Source organism: Nerophis ophidion, linkage group LG16 (genome assembly GCF_033978795.1).
Source record: "Nerophis ophidion isolate RoL-2023_Sa linkage group LG16, RoL_Noph_v1.0, whole genome shotgun sequence".
In the NCBI taxonomy this organism is placed as follows: Eukaryota; Metazoa; Chordata; class Actinopteri; order Syngnathiformes; family Syngnathidae; genus Nerophis; species Nerophis ophidion.
In genome coordinates this window covers 21,528,960-21,548,823 of record NC_084626.1, presented here as the reverse complement: position 1 = coordinate 21,548,823, position 19,864 = coordinate 21,528,960, and the positions used below count along the sequence as shown (strand labels likewise).

At 37.9% G+C, this 19,864-nt stretch overlaps 1 protein-coding gene across 2 annotated transcripts in view; it reads left to right on the top strand.

Moving 5' to 3' along the window:
• The first annotated feature begins 260 nt into the window (after positions 1 to 260).
• Positions 261 to 19,864, top strand: part of slc38a3b (solute carrier family 38 member 3b) — a 69,474-nt gene continuing 49,870 nt past the window's right edge. The window contains exon 1 of one of the 2 annotated variants that reach the window (XM_061874650.1): positions 261 to 568. The gene's annotated coding sequence lies outside the window, so the exon portion shown is untranslated. The remainder of the gene's footprint in view (positions 569 to 19,864) is intronic. The other variant, XM_061874649.1, reaches the window with a different exon arrangement.

Sequence of the window (19,864 nt, the reverse complement as noted above, 5' to 3'; positions counted from 1 at the left end):
TAGGTATTTTCCATGTGGAACCATAAACAATGCACTTATCAAATGTATTAGGTAAAATATGAAATGTAATTGATTAAGCACTTAGTCTAGTTGTGACTAATCAAAAGGGTGAGTCAGTCAATAATTACTAAAAGAAATATTAGAGCTGTCACTAGTGTAGAAGTAGGTGGTGCCTGTTAGCGGAAGTGACCTGGACAACCTGTTGAATGACGTCACTCATAAATATTAAGGAGGAATGTTAAGCGTAATCACCACGCTGACCTTAAAGGGATTTTTTCTATTGGTTTACATAATCCACCAAAGAGGTTAGTGAATAATATTCAATATTAGTAAAGGTTGGTGGCGGTTCTTTAATATTAGTGGCGGTTTGTGGGGGTTGGAACCTGCGAGGAGGCGGAACCAGAGCGACCCCCACACTTTGTTCCTAATGAGCAACATTTCGAGCAACAGTTCTCTTCCAGCTCTGCTCGCTGCCCACTTGGCGCCTAAAAAGCAGAAAGGAATCAAGAGGAAACATCTTCATCCTTCACGTCTGAGGAATTCATCCTGACAATCCAGCTTTCCTTTAGTAAGACATATTTTCTCTTTGCATACATTTAAACGTGTTTGCTGCCAGCACGCGTGTTCCCACTGGATCGATCCGGTTTGAACACCTCTTAATAAATATCTGTAAAATATATAAAAGAGTGATTGGGGATTTCAAGTTAATATTTGAGACCGATGGCTTTTTTTCCCCCCGTGTTAAAATAATATTTTCCACAAGGGGAAGTCAGGACCATGTGGCTCACTGACAGATTACTACCTGAAGAGTACATAAATGACTTTAACTAGTACACATTACTACTATAATACAGTACTACAACACAGTCCGTTATGTATTGAAAAATATATTTCATTTCCAATGCAGCAGTATAATATTCGTAATATGACAAAATAACGAGCCCTATGGTTTAATATCACAATTGCATATCTTGATAACAAGGGCCATGTGTCTTACAACAACTCAGGATTCAATTTAGAATGGATTCTCGATTCAAATCGATTCTATTCATGAATTGGTATATAGATGATAATAAAAGGGATTATTTTTTACAATATTTTTTTCTCTAGATTAGATTAGATAGTACTTTATTTATTCCTTAACGAAAATTTAAATTTTCAGCAGAATCCCATTCAAGATCAGACAAACGTTACATGGAGACAAAACAGGATCGCTGACGGGTCTGCCGGCTTCCAGCGCCCCTTACAAAAAAGGTGACATACAGGTGAACAAGTGAGGGGAATGGGAGAAAAAAATAGAAGATTGAAATAAAATATAATGGAAAAAAAAATCGGTCTAAGCATGGGCCCCTGGAGAGGGTTCCAGACTGAGGCCAAGGGGGGAAAAAATAAATTCATTAATTGGTACATAGATGATAATAAAATGAATTTTTTGTTTCCCCAGATTAATCACATTTTGGAATTTGGATTAATCACAGGTGATCGCTCGCTTGCATTATTAAAATTTTTGTATACAATATTTGTACACAAATGCAATTTTCTCATCAAATTGTCAAGTTTGCACAAAATTTGGTAAAAGTTTTATCGAAAGTGCTTTCAGGCTGTATTTTGGAGTGAAATTTGCCAATGAACACACCATTTTTGTACAGACGTATGCATTGATTTGATCATAATGGTTTAAGTAGAAGAGCTTGTAAGGTCAAAATAAATTGCATGATTCATCTAAGTTTGTACATGATTAATAATAATTTTTTGTCAAAATTACATGAGTTATTCCGTTATTTTTGACAGCTATAAATGAAACCATTTTGAAAACGGGTTAGAAAAGCTTCTTTTGAATGCTGACGTGTGACAAAGAGGCACTGTAAGTAATTATAAGGGATGTGGGATATGTGGAAACTGCAAAATATCTTGCAATTTATATTGCAGCCTCCTCCGATAACAATTTATATCACAATATATTATTTGGTGATTAAAGAAGCATTTCAAAACAGTTTAGAAAGGCTCCTAATTTAGCTGATGACATATTCAGTAGCATATTACGTCATTTCAAGTTGTTATTTTCTCAAACTATTATTAATCTACATTTAAATTGCCTGTTAAAATCTGGTTATTTTTCTGTTTCTATTTACACTTCTGTTCAAATAAAATATGCACCTATTTTTTGTTGTTTGGATACTTTTAATTTTCCTGAGGGAACTCTCCTAAAGGAATCAAAGTTCTATCTATCTATCTATCTATCTATCTATCTATCTATCTATCTATCTATCTATTTATCTATTTACTTTACATTTGTCTTGGGCAATACTACAAATGTGGGTATTACTGATTTTTGAAATTTTCAATATTATTGAATAATTACATTTTTGATCACGATTATAATCGGACAAAATCTCAGGATGGCAGTATAACAATATATTTTAAATATTTTAAAATATCAACCATGTACACTTAAAGCAATTATTGGTACATTGTTTTGTAAAAATATTACGGTTTTCCTTCCAATACTGGTCACAACTGTCCAATTATGTGTTGTATCAATAAATATGAGAATTCTCTATCTCAGAAACTCAAAACTTCAGGTGCCCATTTTAAGTTTAATTTAATGACACATTAGTGTAAGAACCACAAGAATTAAATGGTAATGGTGCAATATTGGGTGTTTAAAAACCAACAATGTTCACTAAATCGAACACAAAACTAGCTCACAAAACCGTAAAAACATCCGCACCGTGGATTTTGTGAACCTTTCCACCCCCAATATATACAAATTATATATCTGTGTTGGCCCTGCGATTAGGTGGCGACTTGTCCAGGGTGTACCCACCTTCCGCCCGAATGTAGTTGAGATAGGCTTCATCACCCCCCGCAACCCCAAACAGGGACAAGCAGTAGAAAATGGTGGATGGATAAATCACCTTATTTCCTTCACAAACGAAACACAATAAACAAAAGCAAAAAAGTACTACTGCCTTATTTCCTGTGTTTGTAAACAATAAAAACAACAAAAAATACTTTGTGATCATAGCATATATTTTATTAGTATCACTACTGTCGATATTTGTACTTATCCGCCCAGGTTTTTTTTGTTTTTTTACATTCAAGAGCTTCAGCTTGCGGTTAGCTTACAGTGTCCTCATACGATGTGTAGTGTAGCATGTTTAGCTATTCCTTGTTCTCCAGTGATAATGTTACTTGAAATAAACATACTTTATCTGTCGCCATGGAGAGAGGATTACTGACTTAGAAGCAGCTTTGCGTTGTGAAGAAAGTACGCTGCATCATGTTGAGGATGCCTTTGATCGCTTGCAGCTGTCAAATTTGCAGGACACAGCTGGAATGTGTCATCAACATGCATTATCAGGATATGACGATAGTATTAAAAGCGCTCCTCAGGGAGATAGCCTAAAAAACTTACAATTGGTTCAGAATCGTAATAAATAAGAATCGCGATTCGGATGTGAATTTATTTTTTATGGTTCTAATATTGGCCACATTCGGCACACTAGTCACTTGATTAGGTACACCTACACTATCATCCAAAGCGACACTTGAACAAATCATGTATGAGCTTGGTTATTATTGATCATTTTGAATTGACTGCTGAGTGAAGCAACAATGTGCACTAATAAATAAACACTAAGTTATGACAGCGCCGCTGTGGAAACAGGAGTTCAGAATACTCAAACAGTCTCCCACCTCATTTGTAATAGATGAGTCAAACTAATTTACTACATCCGAATCACCATTCTTTTTTCCTAAGATTCTTAATCCATACACTATTTCAAGAATGTTTGTTTGAAAATAGGTTTATTATAGGCCATTTTCCATGCTTACCTGTCTTAGATCAGTAGCCAAGAGGAGCTTTATGGAAGCTGTTTTGAAAATGTTTCATTGTCATTTATATAGCAATATCACAAGAATTGTGTGAGTCGAGAATCGATTTTAAATTGAATCATCACCCCATGAATTGGCATGGAATTAAATCGTGAGTCATTGTAAGATTCACATCCTTAATAATGTCCCTATTGTTAAGAGGTAATCGTTGCAGATGGCCATTACTTAAAAAGAAACAAATAAAAAGTGCAAATATTTATTACTATAGTTACAGTTACAGTCGCGTAATACGTAATGTATTACTGCATCACACTGAGATATGTTTTTAATATTTCGGGGCAAGGAATGGAATCCTGCTCTGACATTGTCAATCAAAACTGGGCATAATTATTATTATTATCTTTTTTTATTGAAGAAAAGCTCTTGCCGTGGATTAAATGATATGGTGCAAGTGTACCTAATGAAGTGTCCTGTCTTTAAGGCAGATTTAAAATAACAAACACTATCTTTTCTTCCTGTTGTTTTAAGTAAAGGGGCCATCTTTTTTTTTTTTTTACTTTGTCCCCCAATCTAAACACTAACTTGCTGTATAGATTTTTCCTGCTGGGTTCATCAAAGTGAACGAGTGCACAGACAAGGCGGTCAGTGAACTTCACATGTGTGCCGTGTCGTCGTTTTAAGCGCAGGTGTTTCGCACAGCTCATGCGTCACGCTGAGAGGAAGCTGTAATATCAACACGATACATGTATTTTCTGACGTCTTATGAGGAGAATATACTATACGATTGAGTACAGTAGTATCATGTTTGCATCACACTTTGTTTTCATTTTCAATTTTTGGTTTGACTGTTGAAGACAATTCTCTCTCGCAAACAGTTTTTTTCATTGCTGGTAAATTTTGTTCTTCACTCTGAAAAAATGTCAAACATTACACTTTGTTTTCATGCATCTCATTTAGATTTGAGATCATTTCGACGAGAATCGGTTATGTCGTCAAGCAACCAAATGATGGTACTTTTAAATAGTCATATAATAATCACCATTTTTTTTTGTCAATATTGAAATCGCGATTTTTGATTGATTGATTGAGACTTTTATTAGTAGATTGCACAGTACAGTACATATTCCGTACAATTGACCACTAAATAGCAACACCCTAATAAGTTTTTCAAGTTGTTTAAGTCGGGGTCCACGTTAATCAATTCATGGTACAAATATATACTATCAGCATAATACAGTCATCACACAAGTTAATCATCAGAGTATATACAGTGGGACAAAAAAGTATTTAGTCAGCCACCAATTGTGCAAGTTCTCCCACTTAAAATGATGACAGAGGTCTGTAATTTTCATCATAGGTACACTTCAACTGTGAGAGACAGAATGTGAAGGAAAAAAATCCAGGAATTCACATTGTAGGAATTTTATAGAGTTTATTTGTAAATTATGAGTTGAGTTTATACCAAAATGGATACATGGATGATACAGCAAATAATTGGGAAAATGTCATGTGGTCAGATGAAACCAAAATAGAACTTTTTGGTATAAACTCAACTTGTCGTGTTTGGAGGAAGAAGAATACTGAGTTGCATCCCAAGAACACCATACCTACTGTGAAGCATGGGGGTGGAAACATCAAGCTTTGGGGCTGTTTTTCTGCTAAGGGGACAGGACGATTGATCCGTGTTAAGGAAAGAATGAATGGGGCCAGGTATCGTGAGATTTTGAGCCAAAACCTCCTTCCATCAGTGAGAGCTTTGAATGGTTGACCAAATACTTATTTTCCACCATAATTCACAAATAAACTCTTTAAAATTCCTACAATGTGAATTCCTGGATTTTGTTTTCACATTCTGTCTCTCACAGTTGAAGTGTACCTATGATGAAAATTACAGACCTCTGTCATCATTTTAAGTGGGAGAACTTGCACAATCAGTGGCTGACTAAATACTTTTTTGCCCCACTGTACATTGAATCATTTACATTATTTACAATCCGGAGGTGGTGGGATGTAGAGGGGGTTGGGGCCGGTGGAGGGGGGTTAGGTTTGGTTGATATCAGCACTTCAGTCACAACAATTATATAATTTGAGGAATGGACATCGAAACAGTGTAGGTCTGACTAGGTAGGATATGTACAGCGAGCAGTGAACATTAATTAGTGTTACTGTAATTATTATGTCTATGAAGGTTCCCATTCATCCAGGTCATTGTCATTTCAGGGCCTTCAATGGATCACAACTGGACTATCCGGTTTGTCTTTGAAGACGTTTCGCTGCTCATCCGAGTCTATGAAGCCTACTCGGATGAGCGGTGAAACGTTTTCCAAGACAAACCAAACAGTACAGTTGCAATTGATTGAATGCCCTGGGATGTATTTAGTATGTTGGGTAAAACCTGTGATTATAGGGTAACCCTGGTACCCTTAGTTTCATACACATGCATGGGATATGAGCCGAGGATGTCGTTGTGGCTTGTGCATCCCTTTGAGACACTTGTGTTTAAGGACTATACGAATAAACTTTGATTGATTGATGCACAAATGCAGGGGGTGCATGAATTTTAATGGAGAGCATGTTTCCTTAGAACATCGGTGCTTGACGGAAACGTGTCTCCAGACTCTATTCAGATTTAATTTTGGCCGTTAGTCCTGCTAATGTGTGGTCTTCTACGATATGTCCGTCAAGTTGCTTCTCCATATTTTCATGAATACATGTTTTTATATTATTATAATGTCATTGGTTGGTGTTATGCAGCACGGTGGAGGAGGGGTTAGTACGTCTGCCTCACAATATGAAGGACCTGGGTTCAATCCTGCGCTCCGGATCTTTCTGTGTGGAGTTTGCATGTTCTCCCCTGACAGTGTGGGTTCCCTCCGGGTACTCTGGCTTCTTCCCACTTCCAAAGACATGCACCTGGGGATAGTTTGATTGGCAACACTAAATTGGCCCTAGTGTGTGAATGTGAGTGTGAATGTTGTCTGTCTATCTGTGTTGGCCCTGCGATGAGTTGGCGACTTGTCCAGGGTGTACGCCGCCTTCCGCCCGAATGCAGCTGAGATAGGTTCCAGCACCCCCCCGCCACCCGAAAGGGAATAAACGGTAAATAATGGATGGATGGTTGGCGTTATAGACTCATTCTGCTTCAGTATGGTGCAGACAAGCAGTGCTACACTCCAACTGCTTCACCAGCAAAGCTAGCTACATGTTCACGTTTTGCGTTCTTGAATTAAATGTATATAATCCACTTTTTCTTCTTGTCACTGTCCTTCAGACTCACTGTGTTCTTTCCCATGCTTGGAAAATCAAAGTCATGTCTATCTTTAGCTTTAAAGGCTTACTGAAATGAGATTTTCTTATTCAAACGGGGATAGCAGGTCTATTCTACGTGTCATACTTGATCATTTCGCGATATGGCCATATTTTTGCTGAACGGATTTAGTAGTGAACATCGACGATAAAGTACGCAACTTTTGGTCGCTAATAAAAAAGCTTTGCCTTTACCGGAAGTAGCAGACGATGTGCTCGTGACGTCACCTGTTTGAGGGCTCCTCACATCCTCACATTGTTTGTAATGTGAGCCTCCAGCAGCAAGAGCTATTCGGACCGATAAAGCGACAATTTCCCCATTCATTTGAACGAGGATGAAAGATTTGTGAATGAGGAAATTTAGAGTGAAGGACTAGGGAAAAAAAAAAAAAAGGCGATTGCATTGGGAGCGATTCAGATGTTTTTAGACACATTTACTAGAATAATATCCCTTATCTTTCTATTGTGTTGTTAGTGTTTTAGTGAGTTAATTAGTACTTGATAAGTCGGAGGGGTGTGTCCACGGGTGTGTTGATGCAAGTCTCTGAGGGAAGTTAGGTACGAAGCTGCAGCTGGACAGAAGCTCCGCTGATCTCTGGTAAGAGGCCACTTTTTACCACAATTTTCTCACCGACACCTGCCGGTTGACAAGTGGTCGGGAACCATGTTCGCTTGACCGCTCTGATCCAAAGTAAAGCTTCACCTCCGGGAACTTTAAACAGGGCAACATCGTGTGTTTGTGTGGCTAAAGGCCAAAGCTTCCCACCTCCATCTTTCTACTTTGACTCCTCCATTATTAATTGAACAAATTGCAAAAGATTCAGCAACACAGATGTCCAAAATACCGTGTAATTGCGCGATGAAAAGAGACGACTTTTAGCCGTAAGTGGTGCTGGGCTAATATGTCCCCTCCAACCAATAACGTCACAAACACGCGTCATCATCCGCGTCATCATTCCGCGACGTTTTCAACAGGAAACTCTGCGGGAAATTTTAAATTGTAATTTAGTAAACTAAACCGGCCATATTGGCATGTCTTGCAATGTTAATATTTCATCATTGATATATAAACTATCAGACTGCGTGGTCGGTAGTAGTGGGTTTCAGTAGGCCTTTAAGCTACTGCTAGCGAGCAACACCAAATGTTTTGGTCAGATCTTTCTGTGCCATTCACTACGCCAGCTGGTGGTAGGGATGCTTTTAGCACCACATTTTTTTGGCAACCTAAAACACAACAAGAACCAACAGTTTGTATTCTAAAAATGTCGGCCACTCCTATTCTAGATTCTACTGTGTTCATAAAAACATTTTTTTTTGCTGTTGTGTTTTTGTATTTTTAAAACAGACCAATAATAAAACAAGCTGTGTTATAATTTGGCACTCCAGGTTATATTCTGTGTTTGTGTTAGGTATTATTCTCCTTAGTTTAGTGATCTGTTCTCAACTCTCGTTTGGTCCTTATGTTTTCTTGTTGCTATGTGGCTGATAAGCTGCACCTGCATTCTGTTTATTGATCAGCGTCTTGACCCGTTTCGAACCCTTGGCACTCCCCTTTATATTCTGGTGTCTCCTTGTCTTTGTTGCTGGTCCATTTGAGAATTTCTTTGTTGGTTTTGTTGTTTCTTTCACACGCATTTTGTTTCATTGTGCTTATCTTCCAGCTACGTTAAGCTAGTGCCCAAGTTGTGGGTTTTCACCTTGTGTGTTGAAATCAACTAAAGATCCATTGTACCTGCAAGCTGCCTGAGGTCCTCTGCATCCTTTGAAGTCATACACTTCACAACATGGCTGCATACGACAAGCTACAGGTCAAAGCCGCACTTTGAACGCTAAAATGACGATATCTTCTATAACATGATTTGATTCCGATTATTCGATGATGATTCACTCCGACACCATTTTTTATTCAAAGCTATTCCCGTAATTTATTATTTGGTATGTTAATTAAAAAAAAATGCGTGGGTTCCCTCCAGGTACTCCGGCTTCCTCCCACCTCCAAAGACATGCACCTGGGGATAGGTTGATTGGCAACACTAAATTGGCCCTAGTGTGTGAATGGGAATGTTGTCTGTCTATCTGTGTTGGGCCTGGGATGAGGTGGTGACTTGTCCAGGGTGTACGCCGCCTTCTGCCCGAATGCAGCTGAGATAGGCTCCAGCACCCACCGCGATCCCGAATGGGACAAGCGTAGAAAATGGATGGATGGATGGATAAAGCAAACAGTTTGCGACCAACTCAACGGCACCTTCGGTGGTGGCAGCTAAGTTGTGCGTGCGTGTGTTTAAACTATTGATTAATCGAATTATCATACCCATCCATAATAAGGATAAAACTCTCATAGGCATTGATTTTATAGTTTAGCACCTCTCTGTGTGCAATTTTTACTTTCCAACCACAGTCTTAATGCTTCTGTATATATGTGTATAGTATAATATTTAAACAACACATTCAGAACATTTGTTCTCAGGACTGGACTGTGCACCTTACCTCCTGTTGCACTATTTTTATTTTTCTTTCCTATGTTTTGCATATATATATAGACAGTCGCACTAGCACTGGAGTTGCTTTTAATCTCATTGTATCTTGGTACAGTGACAATAAAAGGCATTCTATTCTATTCTAATGTAGTTGTTATTTTTTTAATTGGTCTTAGGTGCCAAGTATTTTTTGTTAGCCTGCTATAGAAGAAGTGTGGACTAATAATTACAATACAACAATCAGTGGTGTGCCGTCAAGGCCAGCAAGGCCTTTTCTGATGGCCTAACATAACCAGAAATCATGATCATAATTAAACATAAAATCATTTTTTGATTTACTTTCCTTAAATACCTAAAAGTATGTTCTCTTCATGTCATAATATGCTTCTTCCAGTGCTGTTGTTTTTAGTTTTAGTTTGTATCCAATCAGAATTCAGCTAGCTTATGTTGCCATGCTGTACGAAATCTGCCAGAGGCCTTCAGAATCAACAATGCGGGCGTCTGTGCACTGTAAGTGAACGGGCACATACAGTTGATAGACAGTTGCAATAGTCACTCAGTTCACCAGTTGTTGTCAGTAAGGCCTTCTTGATGGCCTTACGTTGAACGTGACGTTCACGCGTCCTGTGATTGGATACTCATCGGGACCGTTAGCGGATTAATTTGATGGCCAATCAGAGCACAGGTTGTTGAGAGTAGCCTATCTAAGCAGCCTGATGTTAACGAGACTGTGATTGGATACTTACTTGTCATTCCAAAGTGAGTATCCATTCACAAGTTAAAATTTAGCAGGAAGCGGGAAGTGTTGCGCCGTAGCCATACTGGAATAGCAGAGAAGGACAACAAAACGTTGACCAGGTGGCAGACATATTGTAGCATCCCGGAAGAGTTGGTGCTGCAGGGATTCTGGGAATTTGTTCTGTTTTGTTTATGTTGTGTTGCGGTGCAAAATTTTCTCCCAAAATGTGTTTGTCATTGTAGTTTAGTATGCTTTTAATATGAGTGTTAGCGTTGTTCATATGGCCACCCTTAGTGTGACATGTACGGCTGTTGGGTAAGAATGCTCTTCATTCACGTATGTGGTCCAATCTCACAGGACCATAAAAATTGGCAATGATCGGACAAAGCAAAATCTTTTTCTTCAACTATATACCATGGTGAACCCATTAAACGCTACAGTATAACTGCAAGTCCATTTTAAAGAAGGATATTTGAAGAGAAACTACATCTTTTGAGACGATGTCGGCCGACCACGAAAGCTAGCTCAGCTGTTCTGGTGTTTAAATGGGAAAATGCTCGGCATTTCCACTCGAATCAGCCGACAACTAGGGGTATCACTGGCTTACTCAGGGGCCTAGTGGTTAGAGTGTCCCCCCTGAGATTGGTAGGTTGGGAATTCAAACCCCGGCCGATTCATACCAAAGACTATAAAAAAATGGGACCCAATACCTCCCTGCTTGGCACTCACCATCAAGGGTTGGAATTGGGGGTTAAATCTTCATAAATGATTCCCCGGGCGCGGCACCGCTGCTGCTCACTGCTCCCCTCACCTCCCAGGGGGTGATCAAGGGGATGGGTCAAATGCAGAGGACAAATTTCACCACACCTAGTGTGTGTCTGACAATCATTGGTACTTTAACTTTAACTTAACTTATACGGCGTCGAATAGTAAGTTCAAATATTTAATTTTTTCACTTTTAATGTCTTTTGCAATTTTAATTTTGACAGTGCCTCATAAGATATGTTGAAATTGCTGATGCGTTTTAATAGATTTTTAAATAAGCCAGAAAATAACCCGTTTCGTATACTGTTGAGGGGATTCAATGCACAGTAGGGCGTAAATGTGTTTCTGTCGAGTATTTCTCCAGCAATGGTCATGAGGTGACATTAACGATGGTATTTTGAGAGGTAATTATTTAAGTCGGACATCACTATAGGGTTAGGCGGGAAACACACGGCCCGCCACTGACAACAATGTTGTTGTGTTTCGTGCTAAATAGTCAAAACTGATGCAGGTTATATGTTTTAGAATATTTTTAAATAAATATGTCTCAGTGTCAAAAGAAAGTCAGCGTTGTGGTCTTTATGAACTCTGACGTTTGTGTTGCAAGGCTAATAACTATTGTAGTGACTGTTGGCTGCTGTACCGAAGTGACCTGATTGCCACAAAGTGTGTGTGTGTGCACATCAAGCGTTGGCCGCCATGACAGAATCACACGTGGCTGCCAGGCGCTGTGCTGAAGATTGTAGCTGATAGCGCTTGCAGGCTCCGCACCTTCACTAACACGTTGTCTAACTGACAGCACAGAAAACGTATTGAGCAGCGCTCAATTCAGTCGAGTGGGTGGAAAAATACGTTCTTTGCGCAAACACCTGTTCAAACATTTCAAACTTCCCAGCAAGGCAGAGTGCGACATTTGACCTGTCATGACCATTGCTTACATAACACAAGCGCAGACCGTCCTCTTTCACGCTTTTCATACAAGACTCAAAAGAACCTCATCAATCAAGAACACAATTCAATAAAAAACATTGCACATTCAATAAAGTTAATTATTTATATTTTAATACTTATTATTATTACTATTTAATGTATACCACAATGCCTTATTATATTTATATTGGGACTGTCAAAAATAATGCCTTAACATACGTCAGTGAGCAAGTCAGTAACACGTCAGTGCAAAGATAATGGTTGGTAAATTTCACTTCAAAATAAACCTTGACTGGACTTTAGATAAAACGGTTACCAAGATTTTAGCAAATAAATTACATGCATTTAAGTAAAACATTTAAAACATGTTCCTGTATGACATTCTATGAAGAAAAGTCAAAATATTGAGGTTTTAATTTAAACTGAAAAAAAACTACTTTAGTATTTCAGTTACCCAGGTAATTGGGGAAGTTCCTGTAAAGATCTCTGGGGTGCAAAATGAGTTTAGATAAATAAAAAAAAAAAAAAAAAATTATATATATATATATATATATATCTTGATTGGCTTATCCAGAGAATAGTGCTCGATACTGTGGTAGAGTGCAATATGTAGGTGTGGGAAAAATCACAAGACTATTCATCTCTACAGGACTGTTTCATGAGGGGTTCCCTCAATCATCAGGAGATGACCCCTCATGAAACAGTCCTGTAGAGATGAAGTAGTCTTGTGATTTTTCCCACACCTACATATATATATACAGTATATATATATATATATATATATATATATATATATATATATATATATATATATGCGCAGCCACAAAAAATACAGTAAGACTGTGGTTTACATCTGTAAAATTGACTAACATGTTCAAAGTTAGCATGAAATAGTTCACTGTGGTGCATATCTGCAAAACTGAGTGACAACCTGGGAATAATCCTGGTTAATCCAAATTCAAAAGTGTGAATAATTTAATTAAAAATGTTGATTGTTTGACAGCACTGATATATTTGTATGTGCATCAATTACCTCCATTTCATCAAACACAGACAACCATATAGTCGATTTAGTGATCTACAAAAGGGGGCAGCACAAGGGCACAGGTGTTAGTGCATTTGCCTCAAAATACGAAGATCCTGGGTAGTCCTGAGTTCAGTCCCGGGCTCGGGATCTTTCTGTGTGGAGTTTGCAGAGTGTACACCGCCTTCCGCCCGAATGCAGCTGAGATAGGCTTCAGCGCCCCCTGCAACCCCAAAAGGGACAAGCAGTAGGAAATGGATGGATGGATCTACAAAAGCAGAACATTGGTATTTTCAGCTCTGGTTGGAGTTAACTTCCCCATATATTTTTTAATAAACTCCACAAGAGGTCAGTAGCTTTTCATGGCACATTATAGAAATAAAATAAACGGAACAAAACAGCAACAATTTAAAAATAGAGCAAAAAGAAAAGGCAGACATTTTGATTTTAATAATAAATAAAAAACTTGGTCCATTGGTAAATTGATGTTTTTATTAGCCTACTTTATTACAAATGAAATAATGACATCACACTACAACCGTATTGAAATAATATCCATCCATCTATCCATTTTCTACCGCTTGTCCCTAATATCATTAATATTGTTTTTATATTTTTAAAGGCTGCACACCACTGCTGTTCTTTTTACAATGTAAAATGGTTGACTTTTGTGATTCATGGTCATATTTGTTAGGGATGTTCTGATTAGGCTTTTTTGCTGCTGGGTCCGATACTGATAACCCGTGAGTGAGTTTGATCCAATACCAATACCGATTGCATGTATTAACTGTAGATTTTTCACCATATTTATGGTCACCATATTTATGGTGTTGGATATTGATCATTTTTAACAAAATAAACCCAATATTTAAACTAGTTCTTTATTCTCTTTTACTACATAGAATGTACTACTAATTTTACTACATACAATACAAATGTTTGATTGAAACAAAGTCAATAATACACAACACCCAAACAAAAGTAAAACAATCTACTACTCTTTCAAATCCTTTAGTTTTTCCCCTTAAAATCCTCTTTTGTCCAGGTAATTATTCCCTGAATTTGTAAACAAAAACAACAAAGAAAATAAATTACGAGAAAAAAAACTATCAAACTAATCACTCTAGTATCAGTCATATACTGATACTACCCTTGGTATCGACACCACCAATTCATGGATTGATCTTATCCTCTTCTTATGTGTTGTGTACTGACTATTGAAATGCTGACACACCAACATTTGTTTCAATATCCTCTCTCTAACTTTTATCAATATACTTGTTAATTTCTTGTTAACAACTGTTTAATTTCTGCTCAGTGTGATTCAATCTACATTTCTTAAACTTCACTAAGCACTCATTTCTGCTGTTTTTTCAAGCTAGCTTAGCAGTTATCTTTGCTATTAGCATGCTTGCTCTTGTTGTGTAACATGTTTAGCCTTGTTCTCCAGTGATAAGATAACTTACCATGAATTAATTAACGTGGACCCCGATTTAAACAAGTTGAAAAACTTATTCGGGTGTTGCCATTTAATGGTCAATTGTACGGAATATGTGTTATACTGTGCAATCTACTAATAAAAGTTTCAATCAATCAATTGACAGTGATACTTAAAAATAAGTATCAACATAAGAATAAGCAACCAAAAAAAATTCAAACATAATGTTTCTATTTGAACATACTTTTACATACGCTTGCATTGCATCAGTTCTGGTAAGTGTTGTGGACTCTTAACGGCTTTGATGAGGTGGATGCAGACTCAGTCATGGTTTCTTCATCTTTGTCCTCCTCAGAAACATGAGGTGTTGTTGATGTTCAAAGCTTCAACAATTAGTTTCCTCAGTTCCCAAACGTTTATTGAGTGTTGTTAAAAGAAAAGGTGATGTAACACAGTGGTGAACATGCCCCTTCCCAACTACCTTGGCACGTGTTGCAGCCATGAAATTCTAAAGTAATTATTATTTGCAAAAAAAAAAATAAGTTTATGAGTTTGAACATCAAATATCTTGTCTTTGTAGTGCATTCAATTGAATATCAATCAATCAATCAATCAATCAATCAATGTTTACTTATATAACCCTAAATCACTAGTGTCTCAAAGGGCTGCACAAACCACAACACAAACCACTACCACATCCTCGATAGGCCCACATAAGGGCAAGGAAAACTCACACCCAGTGGGACGTCGGTGACAATGATGACCCAGTGGGACGTCGGTGACAATGATGACTATGAGAACCTTGGAGAGGACGAAAGCAATGGATGTCGAGCGGGTCTAACATGATAGTGTGAAAGTTCAATCCATATTGGATCCAACACAGTCGCGAGAGTCCAGTCCAAAGCAGATCCAACACAGCAGCGAGAGTCCCGCTCACAGCGAAGCCAGCAGGAAACCATCCCAAGCGGAGGCGGATCAGCAGCGCAGAGATGTCCCCAGCCGATACACAGGCAAGCAGTACATGGCCACCGGATCGGACCGGACCCCCTCCACAAGGGAGAGTGGGACATAGGAGAAAAAGAAAAGAAACAGTAGATCAACTGGTCTAAAAAGGGAGTCTATTTAAAGGCTAGAGTATACAAATGAGTTTTAAGGTGAGACTTAAATGCTTCTACTGAGGTGGCATCTTGAACTGTTACCGGGAGGGCATTCCAGAGTGCTGGAGCCCGAACAGAAAACGCTTTATAGCCCGCAGACTTTTTTTGGGCTTTGGGAATCACTAATAAGCCGGAGTCCTTTGAACGCAGATTTCTTGCCGGGACATATGGTACAATACAATCGGCAATATATATGGGTTGAAAAGGGTTTGCAAATCATTGTATTCCGTTAATATTTACATCTAACACAATTTCCCAACTCATATGGAAACGGGGTTTGTATATAAAATAAAAAATAATTTACTAAGCACATTTTGCATGGAAGCACAACAGTTGAGCACTTGTCACATAGATATTAACACAGGCTCTACATATGAAATGTCCAGAAGGGACTGGTATGGACATTAACTGTGAGTGTGTCAAACAAAAGATGAAATATGTTTGTGTGTTATGTATGTATGTTTGTATGTATGCAACATTTACTGTAATGTATTAAAAAAAGAGCACTAACAGTCTGATATAAGAGAATTACACTGTACCGTCATCATCATCACTGGTGTCGAAGAAACTATTTGAGCGGGGTGAGGGCATAACAATTTGAGCAAAACACCTAATGTTTAATAGTGAGCTAATTTATATTTATTTTTTTAATGCTTTAAAATAAGTTCCAATTTAATTTAAACTGAAAAAAAAAATACTTTAGTATCCTCTTACGATTTGTACACTGACTATGGGGCTAACACTTGACGTACATGCTGTGGCCATAGAGCCAAGAAGTAGCCGTCGTATCGGTCTTTTGCTGTTTCTTCTCTTACTTGTTCTTGTTCCTCTATCACTTCTGCCTACCTGAAGGGTACATTTGTTTCATTTTTGAACCATATTTTGATGCGTAGTCAGCAAAAGTTCTAATTACGTCACAATGAGCCTCTTCCAAGGCCCCTCTTGAGGGGGATTACGATAGTATCGGGACGGTGTGGCGCAGTGGAAGAGTGGCCGTGCGCAACCCGAGGGTCCCTGGTTCAATCCCCACCTAGTACCTACCTCGTCACGTCCGTTGTGTCCTGAGCAAGACACTTCACCCTTGCTCCTGATGGGTGCTGGTTAGCGCCTTGCATGGCAGCTCCCTCCATCAGTGTGTGAATATGTGTGTGAATGGGTAAATGTGGAAGTAGTGTCAAAGCGCTGTGAGTACCTTGAAGGTAGAAAAGCGCTATACAAGTACAACCCATTTATCGTTTATTTATAATAGACACGAAGGTTGTCCCGATATCAATATTTTGGTACCAGTACCAAAATGTATTTCGATACTTTTCTAAATAAAGGGGACCACTACTGCCCACTGCTCCCCTCACCTCCCAGGGGGTGATCAAGGGTGATGGGTCAAATGCAGAGAATAATTTCTCCACATCTAGTATGTGTGTGACAATCATTGGTACTTTAACTTTAACAACGGGACATTTGGCTTTGGAATCATGTTTTTTGCTCTTAATGTTTAAATTAGGGGTGGGCAAATTAGTGCGTTAATTATGAGTTAACTCATCAATCTATTAACGCCGACAATTATTTTATCGCACATTTGCGTATGTTGTTTACATGCTTTTATTTTGTTAACGCCTTTTCTTAACAAGATGGCGTCGCCCGGCGTCGAGGGGCTCTTGGTAAAGATGCAACATTTGGCAAAAATACCGGACAATTCTGCAAATTTCATGGCTGGCTTACAGCGTGGTCACTCCGGGATCACTTACGACCGCCAGACAATTCTGAATGTGGATAGATCGGGCCGTTTTAGACCGAATGACGCGTGCTTGCTAGACCGGCTAGCTAGCATGGGAATACTTCGCCGGCTACATCCAGCGGCCTGTGAAGCAGCGGAGTATATGTGTTGTCTGTCTATTTATGAATAATGCAGACGAGGACTGTTGGCTGAGTTCTTAACGTTTGCTTTCAGAGCGTGCATATTACAACATACAAGATGCCGTCATGGCGACACAACCGCGCATGCTCGTCACTCCTGTTGCATGCTGGGTAGGGTAGTTCTTTTATTCCCTGGCTCATAACATCACAATATAGTACCATGTATATGATGCGTTCAGTTTATCAAAGCACCAAGCAAACAATCGGGAAATTCCCATCATATCAATTCCTAGATATGGTCATAATTATTTTAGGTGCACTACGCAGAATAAACACAACATTATTAATATTGCTACTATGGATAATTTGATCAAAAATTCCCTAAAACAGCCCACTACCTATAATATAGGTTTTGTCAACATAAGATCCCTGATAAAAAAAATGTTTCTGCCGTTACCTCAGAAATTGCCTGTTCAGATGTTATGATTGTGGCTCAGAGATTTGTATGTAGATTATATTTATTTTCCATAACAAACAGGATAACTTAAATACCCTGGCAGTGGTAGTAATAAGCTTAAATGTTTGTATTTACATTTTTTGAATGATTTTCATAAAATATGCTATTTAACTGCTACTGTTTAACAAGGACTGATTTAAATTGTGTTTGCACAACAAATGTTTTGGCGCTTTTGTTCATGTGGGGGAATATTCTAATAAAGGTGCACTACACACTACTTTTGAATTTATTATTGGGCTTTGCGTATACAATGCAGTTAATCACGATTAATCAGAGAAATAGTGCGATTAACTTCGATTAAAAATTTTAATCGTTGCCCAGCCCTAGTTTAAATACAAACTGGCATATCAATTTATGGATTCCGGCAAAGTATTTATCAATCGGTTAATTTTTTGACTTATTGACTATTGGCTCTATTCTAGATTCTAGGATAAGACAGAGGGGTTTACAGTATCTCATGGATTGGGAGTATTAAAGTTAAAGTGAAGTAAAGCACCAATGATTGTCACACACACACTAGGTGTGGTGAAATGTGTCCTCTGCATTTGACCCATCCCCTTGATCACCCCCTGGGAGGTGATGGGAGCAGTGGGCAGCAGCGGTGCCGCACCCGGGAATCATTTAGGGTGATTTAACCCCCAATTCCAACCCTTGATGCTGAGTGCCAAGCATCTCAGGGCGGACACTCTAACCCAGGGGTCACCAACGCGGTGCCCGCGGGCACCAGGTAGCTCGTAAGGACAAGATGAGTAGCCCGCTGGCCTGTTCTTAAAATAGCAGCACTTACCAGTGAGCTGCCTCTATTTTTAAAATGTTATTTATTTACTAGCAAGCTGGTCTCGCTTTGACCGACATTTTTAATTCTAAGAGGGACAAAACTCAAATAGAATTTGAAAATCCAAGAAAATATTTTAAAGACTTGTTCTTCACTTGTTAAAATAAATTCATTATTTTTTTTACTTTGCTTAATTCTTATAACTTTCATAAAACCAATTTTAGAGAAAAAATACAACCTTAAAAATGATTTTAGGATTTTTAAACACATATACCTTTTTACCTTTTAAATTCCTTCCTCTTCTTTCCTGACAATTTAAATCAATGTTCAAGTTTTTTTTTTTTTTATTGTAAAGACTAATAAATACATTTTAATTTAATTCTTCATTTTGGCTTCTGTTTTTTTGACGAAGAATATTTGTGAAATATTTCTTCAAACTTATGATTAAAATTAAAAAAAAATATTCTGGCAAATCTAGAAAATCCGTAGAATTCAAAGTCTTTTGAATTCCTTTTAAAATTTTTGTTCTGGAAAATCTAGAAGAAATAATGATTTGTCTTTGTTAGAAATATAGCTTGGTCCTCAGGAAGAAATTACTAATGATGTTCCATAAATTATTTTTTTAATTTTTTCAAAAAGATTAGAATTAGCTAGTTTTACTCTCCATTTTTTTCGGTTGAATTTTGAATTTTAAAGAGTCAAAATTTAGTTTTAATTTTTTTGGTGTTTTCTCCTATTTTAGACCGTTCAATTTAGTGTTTTTTTCAACATTTATTCTCTACAAAAAAACTTTCCGTGAAAGGAAAAAAAACGTAAGACGGAATGACATACATTTCAGAAATACCCATTTTTATATATATATATATATATATATATATATATAGATTTATTTGTTAAAGGTAAATTGAGCCAATTGGCTATTTCTGGCCATTTTTTTAAGTGTGTATCAAACTGGTAGCCCCTCGCATTAATCAGTACCCAAGAAGTAGCTCTTGGTTTCTAAAAGGTTGGTGACCCCTGCTCTAACCACTAGGCCACTGAGTAA